General features: G+C 39.9%; 1 protein-coding gene across 1 annotated transcript in view; it reads right to left on the bottom strand.

Annotated features, from left to right (window-relative positions):
• Positions 1-12198, bottom strand: part of LOC124795265 (non-homologous end-joining factor 1-like) — a 146291-nt gene that overhangs the window by 49821 nt on the left and 84272 nt on the right. The gene's annotated exons all lie outside the window — the stretch shown is intronic.

The following is a 12198-nucleotide window of genomic DNA, read 5'->3' as shown; positions in this document are numbered from 1 at the left end:
CATAATGACAAAGTTCAGAGATATCTGCCTTCCCAAATTGCTGAAAGCATTTGTAGTGACAACGATTGTCAGTTACTTATCTGCTGCTGTGTTTACATGTGCTGTTCAAGAACTTGCACTCCAGATACTGGGTTTTTATTTGTTCTGCGTGTACAGTGCGGCGCTCCATAGCACGATGATCTTCTTGGAAATTATAGACAGTTCTTGTCAAATTCTTCTCTAGTAGTGCTAACTAATGAACAACGTTTTTTTTATTGCTTAATATACATTTATACTTTCCTGATTCATTGGTGTACATATTTTGTATGATTTGCTGAGTATCTCCAACACACAATTACAGTTGTTCGACAGCTAACATTTAGTTGCACCGACATTAGTGGCCCAAACATGATCTCTGTCTACATATTCAATCTATGTAGCCAGAAGAACCAGGGCTAACTTTCAAGAGACAATAAAGATTTTTTTGTGAAATGCAAGATGCACAAGCCATCCCTCATTATGATTCACACCGGGAGAAGCAAGCTTATGCTACACCCGAATTACAATAGATTTGAACGAATTTGCCTTAGTGGTCAGCCAGCTTGACCGTCATTACACACCTTAAGTCTAAGATGTAATAACAGCACCTCCTGAATGAGACTCCCACAACAAAATCAAGGCTGAATTAATTTGCAGGGTTTCCACGTCACAAGAAAAGCATATGCGACAAGCCCTAACACAATAAAATATCAGTGACAGAAAATCGTCACAATATCTCTGGCACTTACACAGTAGACCTAGTGATTAGCTCCTGACCATCTGGCTATTGTAAAGGCAGAATTCAATTCTATGCTCAGATAAGATATTATTCACCCTTCTAGCAGTCCGTGGTCATCACCTCTTCAACTGATACCCACGAAGTGTTGCACAGGGTGCCCATGTGGTGATTATTGTGCACTTTATGTGAGAACAGACCCTGATAGATACCCAGTAACCCTTTTAAGGGGTTACAGCTATGCCCTGTGTGGTGCGACTGTGTTTAGTGTGCTAGACTGCACAAATTCCTGTGGCAGATGATAATCATTATCACACCATTTAGGTTGTTAGAAAGCATTTGCATCATGACATTTGGCCTACGCAATGCTGCACAGTCTCGGCAAAGGTTTATTGACCCAGAGCAGCAAGGATTGTTCATTCTGTTTTGCCTACTTAGATGACATCCTCGTCTTTTCAGCTGCTGCAAATCAGCACCACCAACACTTCATGGAATTCTTTAAACACAGAGCAAGGTATGGTATTAAATACTGCTAAGTGTGTGTGTGTGTGTGTGTGTGTGTGTGTGTCCACCCAGAGATTACCTATCTGCTTTCGTCAGTAGGGTCACTACTGTTTCATGATACAGCAGAAGCCATAATGAAGATTTCATGGCCCAAAACCATCAGGGAACTATATCATTTCCTAGAAATGCTAAACTTTTACTGATGTCATCTTCCAAAATCAGCCAAGTTGCAAGAACAACTGACTGCAGCACTGTCCGATCTAAAACCAAGGGAAATTCTCTTATACAATGGATAGATGCAATAAGCCATGACTCTGAAGCAGCAAGGTGAAGCATAGCAAATGCCACACTCCTGGCAAACCCTGCATTGGATGCACATCTTGCATTGATTGCGGATACTAGTCAGACTGCTATCAGCGCAGCAGTAACAGTAGACAGTGCTCGGCATCTACTCACCTTATTTTCATGCAAGCTCTCACCTTTGCAGCAAAAATAGAGTGCTTACATTCATGAAATTCTTGCTGTTTATGAGTGGATCAAGTACTTTTGCCCCCACCGACACTCAAGAAAATGAAAATTGGCCGAAATGGTGTAATGGTTAGTCTGGACGTCGTGTCACTTTTTACGAGACTGCCAGTACCAGACAAGCTGGATCTTTTCGTCCAACAGTTTCCACCTGGAATCGTCATGTTGTTCCTTCATGTTCTAATGACAATGTACTTCTTGTACCGCGATGAATATTATGAAATAACAGATGGCATGGTGATGGGCTCATCAATGTCTCCTGCAGTTGCAAATTTCTTCATGGAGCACTTTGAGGAGCAGGCTCTGAAGTCTGTGGTGTTGTGTCCATCTTGTTTCCTAAGATATGTCAATGAAACCTTCCTGATATGGCCACAAAGTGAAAATACACTGCAAAAAGTTCATGGATCACATGAACGGTGTCCATCCCAACATTAAATTCACCTTCGAAATGGAGGAGGACGGCAAGCTACCGTTCTTGGATGTTTTAGTTGAGTGGAAGGCAGGAGGCTGACTTGGTCATTCAGTGCATACAAAACTGATGCACACTGTTCGATATCTGAATGCTGATAGTTTTCACCACCCTGTACACAAGAAAGTGGTCCTGAAGACATTAATACACAGAGCAAAAGTTATTTCTGATGGCGACCACCTGCCTGAATCACAGCACTTGAGACACATGTTTACAGAGAATGGTTATAGGAACGCACTTTTAGGTGCCCCAAAGAAGGATACCTTGTGAATCGGCACAAGAAGCAAAGCCAGCAGCTTTCCTGTCTTACTGTGGGACAACGAGCAGCAAGTTAACATGTGTACTGCAAAGACATGGACTGTGACCAGTGTTCTGGCCCGTCCCCAAGATACGAGATATGCTGCACCCTGTTAAAAATGACACAGCGCTTTGTGTATATGGTGGCCCCTGCAAGTGCAGCAGTGTCTCTATAGGCTGAACAAATCGCACAGTTGCAGAGCGTTGTACCGAGCACAAGAGACATATTAAAGAAAGGGAGCTTGACAAGTAGGTCATAGCTGAGCACTGCCTGTAAAATTGACACAAAATACAGTTTGAGAATACAAGAGTCTTGGCTCATGTATCATCATACTGGGATTCTGTTATAAAAGAAGCGCCTGAGATTAGAATGAACAGCAACAATTTGAACAGGGACAAGGGATACACAGTGATTAGGGCATGAAAACGGGCTTCGGATGTCAAAAGGGAGCAATGGTGGATGCTTAACACTTGTAGGGAAGCAGGAGTGGCACTTCCAATCGTGGCACAGGCCCCTCGTGCCACCTGATGCCACTCGGTCCTGTGGCGTGATGCAGCTGCTACGAGCTGCCCAACTCACCTTCAGCGCAATGTCGGTTTATTCCCTGTGATTGGCGCCAGTGGCCGTAATCGTGGCTATACAAGCAGAAAATTGTGTCAGTCCTGGAAGTCGGCTGTTTTACTCATGACGACAACGGTGGAGATAGCCACTGAAAGCTTGACAATTTTATTCGCATTGACGCGGCTTGTAAACCAAGAAGATTTTATTCAGGGATGATATTAATTACCTTTCTTTACCCCCCTTCCTCGCCCTCCCCAACATTTATGCGACATCACTAACAAACTTGGGATCACAATATCAATGAGTATTTAGCTTCACTTTGAAATGTATTTATGTGCTTGATGCATTAAAGTACTTCTGTACTTAATGACTAACAGATGTACTTAACATCTTTTATTACTTAACCTCCCCTATAAAAGACATATGAAACCCAACCATTGTTCATGAAAGGATATGAAAGGTAAGAAAATCCTACTTAAAGAATATACAAATTACTCTTCATGTACTCAAATAGAGCTTATAATTGTTATTTAATAATGTATCTTCTTATACTTGAATTTCTTAATACTTTTATGATGTAAGCTAGGACAGTTAAGAGAGGCACGTAAATTACAGATAACAGGATAGCTTAAGAGGAAGAAACTGCTCAATGGAAAACTATATATGAAGTAATGAAGCAATTATCTTGGAACCCGCCAGTCGTCAATCCGCCTAATTCGCAAAGGTAGCAGATTCTCCTGAGGTTTTATGCAGCTGACCAAAGAAAGTTAAATGCTTATACCCACTCCTTTTGCCTCTGTTTACTTACCTAAAAACAGTATTCATATTCTATTATCTGTTAACATTATTCATTTCAAGGCAAGACCTCTTGTCTTTTCTATTACTAATGATGGTGCAAACCCACATAAAGGTTGCCTAACATATCGCTGGCACTTATAATATTTACTTCCAATTACATTGAAATTAAAACCAATTTAAGCAGTAACACTTTAGTGTCTGCGATAAAATTTGTGCAATGTCCAGCTTATGCTTAATTGCTGAAACAGCAATTACATTTAACATTAGACTTCTGTCACAGCAGACAAGAACAGATGAACACTTAATAACATTAACTGTGATATGTAAATATGTAAATTTTCTCTATTATAATTCTTCTCATTTACCAATAAACAAAGAAAAAAATTTAAATTAACTTTGTCAAATAATTATAGTAACAAAAATGTATAAAACTTTAAAATCAATTCACAAAATAAACAAGATTTCTTTTCCGTTATAATAAAGATTATGACTTAACACATCTGCAATGATTCTATGTGCACTCCACTGAAGACCATACAACCACCACAGGTATTCGGACTGTAAATACATCTTAAATCTTTATCTCCCCTTAATACGTCAAACAATACAATTCTCATTGCTGGATACACTATAGGAGGAGGAGGAGATTAGTGTTTAATGTCCCGTCAACAACGAGGTCATTAGAGACGGAGCAGAAGCTCAGATTAGGGAAGGATTGGAATGGAAATCGGCCATGCCCTTTCAAAGGAACCATCCCAGTATTTGCCTCAAATGATTTAGGGAAATCACGGAAAACCTAAATCAGGATGGCCGGAGACGGGTTTGAACTGTCGTCCTCCAGAATGCGAGTCCAGTGTGCTAACAACTGCGCCACCCCGCTTGGTCCGATACACTATAGCTATATAATACAGGTTGCAAGATATAGTACAGAGTCATCCACTAATAAACCTTGTTCTATCAATAAGCAGTAATGAGTTGTTAATTTACATAATATGTATTTGTAGGTTAATAACCCATCCACATACTCTTTCATTATCCTATTCTTGGGGCCGTGAAACTTCACACTAGTCTTCACTTTTAGTTCTATTTCCCAGAGATACACTACAGTCAAGGCTGAGATTTTTAGAAAACTCATTACAGCTGAAAGGTTCTCTTAAATATTCAACTGAATTTTTACACTTACTACAATTAAATACGAATTTAGTATAGCAACGAATATCTTTACTAGTATGTCTGCCTTCTCAACAAGTGGGAAAATCAAAAATCATTTCTTCACTAAATACTTCTTACAACACAAATATTTTTCATACTGGGTTTATAATAGTCAGACTTTAGTCAGCTCACTAGGACACAAAAATTCTATTTTAAATTGAGTTTCAAACTGACACAAAGTTTTAAACTTATGCTGGTATTTGGCATTCCAATTTATCGTTTCCTCTTGTAAATGTGTAAGAATAAAGTTAATTTTAGTTGTACAAGAATAAAGTTAATTTTAGTTGTACCTCCCCAGCCTTTGTTTAACACTTCCCTAAATTGTTTTAAAAATGCAAAGGGATGTACAAGTACCATCTGATTTGAACTTCATAAATTCCTTCCAGTGTATTACAATGTTGTCCAAAGAATTGGTGATAGCACTAGTGAATTAAATTGTTTTAAAAATGCAAAGGGATGTACAAGTACCATCTGATTTGAACTTCATAAATTCCTTCCAGTGTATTACAATGTTGTCCAAAGAATTGGTGATAGCACTAGTGAATTAAAGTTTCTCATGTACCTAAGATTGATCTACTTCTCGATGTTCCACCAAACCAGTTGAAGCATTTGGTGTACAAACTACTTCACCAAAATTTTTATTCAGCTCAAATACCTCTACTGGCTTTGCGTACTTGAGATTTGATTACTTTTTATTTCCTGAGTTGAAGATTCCTCTAGTTTAGTTTGCAACATCTTAGGTAACTTTACCAAATTCACTTCTATACAGGAAATTTTAATTCTTGAAGAGTCTACTTTCGTAGCTAAGTTCTCTGCTTGTGTTTTTAAATTTGTAATTCCATTCAACAATTCTCGTTTTGTGTCTCTAACACTATTTTTTGATTTGTCCAAGTGCTCTGCTTCAGCTTCAGAACTATTTGATAACTCCTTCAATTTTTTTCAAAATATCTGACATTCTGTTATCCATTTTTCGAGTGGTTTTCTAATACAATAACACTATCAGTAACAGCTCACCTAGCCAGGCACGCCACACATTGCCACTGTGTCGTGTGTGGGTGATGCGATGTCTCTCGTAGCCACTGTGCAGGGGTCACTTAGTCAGCTGTCAGCCACTGTCCTGGATGCATGGCCACACTGCTATCATGTTGCCTGGTTGTTGCAAATATAATCACATAGATCGCTGCTACAGATGTAGGCATAGAAGTACTGCTACAGATGTAGGCATAGAAGTAGCACATCAAAATCTTCCATTTGTAGACGTACTGTTTCTTTACTCTCGAATCGATGCTTAATTCAATGTGTAAGTTGTTGTTGTTAATCTGGTTGTTAAGGTCAACTAATCTCATTTATGCATTATATTGCGTTAATTCACACTTGTTTGGTTTTTTGATCAGGTCACCAAATACATATTTCTTGTGGGCGACATTACAGCCTGTGTTTGCCTAAGTATCTTCACTTTTACTTCAGCTGCTCCACGCAACTTCTTCTTCTTCTTCTTGCGTTACGGCCTCTGTAGGACCACGGGTAGCCCCTTCGTAGACTGCATTTTCCTCTTCTTCTCCCAGAACCTCTTCATTCTTTCTCTTCTGCTCTTCTTCTGAGATCTTCAGTTTCCGTTTCTCCTGTCGGCTCCACTGGTGACACTCTAATCTTTTCCTGTATTCTTCTCTGTCATTGATCTCCGGCATATTGGTCGGTGTATATTTGTTCCTCCAATTTTCGTTTCCTTCGACCATGATCCTCAATTCCAACCAGTCCTTCCGAAGTTCAACAACCCATTTGGTTCCTGTCTTTCCCCTTGTCCTCCTTGTTGTTTCCCACACTCTTCCTCATTCTGTCCATACTCATACTAACTACATGTCCAGCAAACCTTGCCCTTTTGAGTCCGATTTCCCCGGATATTGTTCTCATGTTCCGGAACCATTCTTCCTTAGGTCTTCGCATCCACCTGTCTCCACGCAACTTCACATATTTCTCCATTATTTCTTGGAAATTCCTTTTCGTATCTTATAAGCTCTCTTACTCCAACACCTTATCTGTGTCCTCTCACAGTCATCAAATGTGAATTGAAATAAAAGGTTTGCTAGTTCTGGGTTGAAACTAAGTTCTCACTTCTCGACTGGTCTGTCATCGAGATGATGTTCACTGAACGTATACGGTCACCTTATCATGTTTTCGTGATACAGTGGACCTACTGTGCAGTGCCACTAATGCTCATATCTACACCAACTCACTACGAAATGACATAACGGCTCTTTTAAAGAACTTGTATGTATTTGATGGTTCTCATATTTAGCATTTACAACATTAGGTGACAAGATTCCTTACTCAGAACAACACATCTGAAGTGAAGCTCAGAACAACACCCAAGAGTGTGACATTTCTCCACAGCTTCCTATCAGCTGCTTCTGGGTGTTTACACTGTCAAAACAGGTGCTTCCTCTGTGCCTTCCAAAACCCTGCCAAGCCGCAATGCCAGAGTATAACCGCCACCTCCTATGCAGGTAGAGACTCTTGACAGCATTGCGCCTTGCCTATGTCCTGCGCTCAATGCTTCTTGCGTCCTCTCTGCACAAATCTAAATCGAAGCATGCACTGTGAAAATTCTCTACACGCTAACAACCTAAACAATATTTTACATAATATCTCTCATCTGACTGCCACGAGGTGGTGAAACAGCCTGTTACACAAGTGCGACTTACCATGAATGTTACATAGGATGATACTTTTCTTGCAATTATGGTCAGTTCTTGGCAAATTCTTCTCTAGCACTACCTAGTCACAAGTATTTTTCTGCATTTATTGGTTAAGAAATGTTTATTTGTTCTGGTATACTGGAGTACATATTTTGTACGACTGGCTGAGTATGTCGAACACACAACTGTAGCTGTTCGGATGGCTACCACCTAGCTGCGTCGACAAATTTATCGAGCTGCAAAAGATTGATAAGGCTAGCAATTTTCATATGCAAGCTGTTTAATACTGAAGTATTGTACTAGAATTTGTCATCCCAAATAAAAACTGAGCCTAAATCAGATAATGTGTTTGAGGAGTCAGGTTATTAGTCTCTCTCACAAAAAACTTGAGAAATGTGGACAGCCTTTGACGAGTAGCACTCTTCAATTGATATCAGCTAACACAAATCGTGCAAACAGTGATCTAAGCCCAATGAATGTCAGAATTGTGTAACCTAATGCCAATAGTGGCCTAAATGCAGACCTGGAAAGTTTGCTGGTCAAAGCGCTTGAGATCTAATCAGGTTAACTTAAAGAAGGGTATTCAAAGAGAGGTGGCTGAGGTGTAATGAACTTTTTCATCTTCAACACGTAACTTAAAAAATAAGAAACTGAAAACAATTCAAAAAAGGTAGAAACTGATTGCAACAGACATCATGAAACTATTTAGACAATGAAGCAGAATGAATTTTAATCCAGAGATATTAACACTTGCATCGTACAAATTATTAGGATTCCTTTCCATTCCATTCAAATATGGAGTGCAAGAAGAATGATTATTTGAATGCCTCTCACATGCAGTAATTATTCTAATCTTATCCTCACAACCCCTATGTGAGCAATACATAGGGGGTTGTACGGTATTCTCTGTCATTATTTAAAGCCAGTTCTTGAAATGTTGTTAACAGACTTTCTTAGAATAGTTTATGTCTATCTTCAGGAGTCTTCCAGTTTAGATCCCTCAGTACCTTTGTGACACTTCAATTTCACATTTCTGAACATTTAAAGCAAGTTGCCAATCTCTGCATCTCTTTCAAATCTTAGCAAGATGTGACTGAATATTCATACAACAATGAAAACTATCAATATGCGGCAACATAATTTAACTGGATAGATAAAAAATCTACTCACGATTCGGCGGCAGAACATTTGCATAAACAATGTTATAATTATGCAAGCTTTCAGAGCCAGTGGCTCCTTCTTTAGGCAGAAGGGTTGAAGGGAAAGGAAGAGGGGTGAAGGAAAAGGACTAGCGAGGCCTAGGAAAAGGTGTGGATTTCAGAAAAGTCACCCAGAACTGCAGGCCAGGGGAGACTTACTGCACGGGATGAGAAGGAAAGACTGATTGATGGGGACTGCACCAGACAAGATCTGAAAGCCTAAGAGCTTAAAGGTGGAATACAGGGTACTTTAAGCTCTCAAGTTTTCAAATGTTGTCAAGAGCAGTCCCCCACAATCAGTCTCTCTTTCTCATCCCATTGGGTAAGACTCTACTGACATGCAATTCTGGGTGGCTTTTCTAAAATCTGCCCCCTTTCCTAAACATCTCTAGTCCTTTTTCTTCACCCCACTTCCTCCCCCTTCACCCCTCTTCCTTCCCCTTCAACCCTTCTGTCACAAGAAGGAGCCACTGGCTCCAAAAGCTTGCACACTTATTATTATTATTATTATTATTATTATTTTTTTTTTTTTTATTTTTATTTTTTTTTTTTTTACGTGTGTGTTCTGCCACCACTTGGTGAGTGGATTTTTGAATATTTATGCAGCTTCTTTTGGACAGTACTTCATTAAAGATAAATGCATCATCTGTAAAAAGTGGGAGGTTACTGCAAGGTCACCAATATATAACATGAACTGCTGGGTTCCAACACACTTCCCTAGGGCACACCTGAAGTTACATTGTGTATGACAATGACCCCTCATCCAAAATAACATGATGCATTCTTCCAACCAAAAGGTCCTCAATCCAGTCACAAATTTCCCTCGACACCCTATGTGATTGTGCTTTTGACAGTTAAGCGTAATCAAAAAAACACTACATCCATCCTGTTGCCTTGACCCAAAGCCTTCAGTATGTCGTGTGAGAAAACTGAAAGTTGGGTTTCACATGGTCGATGTTTTCGGTATCCATGCAGGTTGGCATTGAGGTGCTCATTCTGTTCAAGATACCTCATTATGTATGAACTAATCAGTGTCAACGATATCATACTGTGCTTTTGGGGATCATGTCTACTGGTCTTCTTGTAGACAGGTATGACCTTTGCTTTTTCCAAGAATTGGGCACAGTTTTTTGTTCAAGGGATCTACGATATAGTTACAATAGGGTCTAACTCAGCCACAAATTCAGTATAGAATCTCATAGGGATTCCACTGGGCTCTGGAGTTTTGTTCAAGTTCACTAATTTCAGCTGTTTCTCAAAACCACCGATACTAATACTTCTTTCATTCATCTTTTCAGTGGCACAAGGATTAAATTGGGGCAATTCTCCTGGGTTTTCCTTTGTAAAGGAACATTTGAAAACAGAGTTATGAATTTCAGCTTTCGCTTTGCTACAATCAATTTCAGTTCCTGTCTCATTCACCAGGGAATAGACACTAATTTTGGTCAACTAACAGCCTTTACACATGACAGAATTTATTTGGGTTCTATGAAGATCACCTGAGAATACTCTGCTACGGTAGTCACTAAAGACATCATGCACTGATCTCTTGACAGCCAAACATGTTTCATTCCACATCTCACTATCTATAGACCTACGCTTTGTTTTACACTTATTATGCAGTAATCTCAATTTCTTTAGAAGTTTCCTTACAGTGAATGTATACCATGAAGGTACCCTCCCATTATGAACTGTTATACTGGGTTCATATCTATCCAGTGCACGGTCAACTATTCTTTTAAACTTGATCCATAGTCTACAATCAGTGAAACCTATTTCTGCAGACATAATAGCCACGGGTGCAGTGTTAAAATAGTGTTACTATTTACTTCTTGCTTTAATATACACAAGCATCCTTTGTGAAAACCTTTATTTCTGTTTACATTAGCATTATATGTGTGCCACAACTGATATTGTACTTAACTGCCATATTCGGAGTTGTTCCCAACTACAGAAAATGTATTTGAAGCCACTCTCTGTGCTGACACAGAACAGAAATAGCATCAAGAGAACCAGATCACCAGCTGTTCTTTGTTAGTGGGAGTCCTTTGGCAGATTCCAGAACGTGCTATAGCTGTTTGCAAGTGAGTTACACAAAAAGTAACTTAACTCATGTCACAACTATTATTCATTTATGTTAACCAGACCTGACCACATCAGCTGGTTTGTTGTACACTTTGCAATAAACAGGCACATGGTTGCCATTTGATGACGGAAAAAGTGTGTGTGTGTGTGTGTGTGTGTGTGTGTGTGTGTGTGTGTGCATGCAAGTTCACGTATGCGTATGTGGTCGTTTGTTAAGAGAAGCAAGATGGAGCTTGCCTTCACGTATTATGTAATCTTTTCTTGCATTTGAGGGATGATCATCCGAAAAGCAACATGAATTCCTTTCTGTGTGTGATGGGCTAGTAGTTTGATCTCTACATGCTTCTGCATAGTCAAGTCCTATTAATAGTGACAACCACATATGTTCGATATAAATGTGCAATAACTGCTCACAGATCAGATGGCAGGTGGTAGCACTAGCACTGGAGAATATATAAAGAACGTTTTGGGCGGGGGGATGCGGAAAACAGTGCAGTTGCAGTTTTAATGCAGAATCGGAGCAATCTGATGCCAAACAGGACACAATCATTGGCTACTGGGCCAAGTGTGGAAGCATTTCCAAAACAGCTAAAGACATAAACTGTTCTCGCACTGCTGTGGTTAAAGTATACAGTGCGTGGCAAAATGGCACTATCCAAAATCAGTGTGAGGCAACTGTGATGCAGCACGGTCCATGGATGACAGGAGTGAACAACAGATGCAGAGATGTGTACAAGCAAAAAGACATGCAACCACTGAGCAACTAACTGCCCAGATGAGCCAAGGCACTAGCAGCAGTGTCTCCTCAATGACCATTCAGCAATTGCTGCTGCATATGGGCCTCCTCAGCAGGTGGCTGGTTCATTTATTCATGCTGACTGGAGTTCATTGGTGACAAAGTCAGGAATTTGCATGACAATACTGCAACTGGATGTCCACTGCGTGGTGACAAGTGGCCTTACCAGACGAGTCACATTGCTCCCCCGGACACATAGCATTTTGGTGTAACGTCTGAAACCATACACTCTACAACAACCATTGGAAGGGTCAAAGACGTATGTCAAGGTGCATACTCAGTCCTCCGAGCACTCAAGGTG

This window comes from Schistocerca piceifrons, chromosome 4, assembly GCF_021461385.2.
Source record: "Schistocerca piceifrons isolate TAMUIC-IGC-003096 chromosome 4, iqSchPice1.1, whole genome shotgun sequence".
In the NCBI taxonomy this organism is placed as follows: domain Eukaryota; kingdom Metazoa; phylum Arthropoda; class Insecta; order Orthoptera; family Acrididae; genus Schistocerca; species Schistocerca piceifrons.
Note: the sequence above shows the minus strand (reverse complement) of the source record. Positions and strands in the feature narration are given on the sequence as shown.